The sequence below is a fragment of the Hemitrygon akajei genome, chromosome 26 (assembly GCF_048418815.1).
Source record: "Hemitrygon akajei chromosome 26, sHemAka1.3, whole genome shotgun sequence".
Lineage (NCBI taxonomy): Eukaryota > Metazoa > Chordata > Chondrichthyes > Myliobatiformes > Dasyatidae > Hemitrygon > Hemitrygon akajei.
Window position 1 is genome coordinate 51403297 of NC_133149.1, and position 1079 is coordinate 51404375.

Here is a 1079-nt window from a genome sequence, read left to right on the forward strand (position 1 = left end):
TAGATTGATCTTAGCTTGGGTTAAGAGGTCAGCACAGCATTGTGGGCCGAACGGCCTGTAGCGTTCAATGTTGGAAAATGAACATGCGAGGAAATCGCGCTGCTGGGGACGGAGGCAGCAGCACTAACCACTGCGCTGTCGCGTCACCGGTCGGCAGAGGGGGAGCACGGGGGGCCCGCAGGGGCACAGGACGGCTCAGGAGTCCGGCGATCGAGACGGCGGGAGGGGAGTGAGCAGCCGCGAGAAAGACCCACTTCTGGAGGGGGGAGGAGTGGTCCTTGACCGGCTGGGCCGTGGCATCATCCCGCGACGCTGGAGCATTCGAATAAACCTCGATCATTCAGACACTCGCGAAACAAGCCCAGCCGTCGGAAGCTGGCGGACCGAGGGTCACTGCCGACCTCTGAGCACTTCGGGCGTTAAGCAGGGGCAACACACCGAGAGTCTGGCTCAAAGGACGCGGTGAGGCGTGGCTCAAGATGTACCAACGCCGTATCAATCCGCCTGTAGAAGGTGCGGTTTATGTGACCGTCAGTAAGGCCGCTATCCCTTCATGATCCCTAAACTGTCAGACCGTGTGTGGAAAACCCAGCAGTGGGGTGGGCAGGAATATCCTCAGTATTACAACCCCTTCCCCTTCCCCTTTCTCCTGCAGTTATCCCTTTTCCATTTTATTAACTGTTTCTTCACTTCTGTTAATACGGGCTTCTAACATTTAACTGTCTTGGGGGGGGGGGGCACGCCTCTGTTTCTCGTGGATGTTTGCGGAGAAAAGGAATTTCGGGATGTATATTGTATACATCTCTCTGACATTAAATGCACCTTCGAAACGACCAGGATACCGACGGTTTCCGAGCGTATGCCCACGCCATCACCAGCGGCACGCCCAAGGGTATCCTCTCCCAACGCCGATCGTCGCCACCGCTCGGCCTGCTTTGAACGGGCGAAGTTTCACAGGACTGCCTCTCTCTCTCTCTCTCTCTCTCTGCGCTTAGTCTACGATTCCAGCAAACACTTACAATTAAGCAGCAAATAAAGCGAGCACTTTCCCTCCCTTGCCTGCTATTCCGGAGAAAATG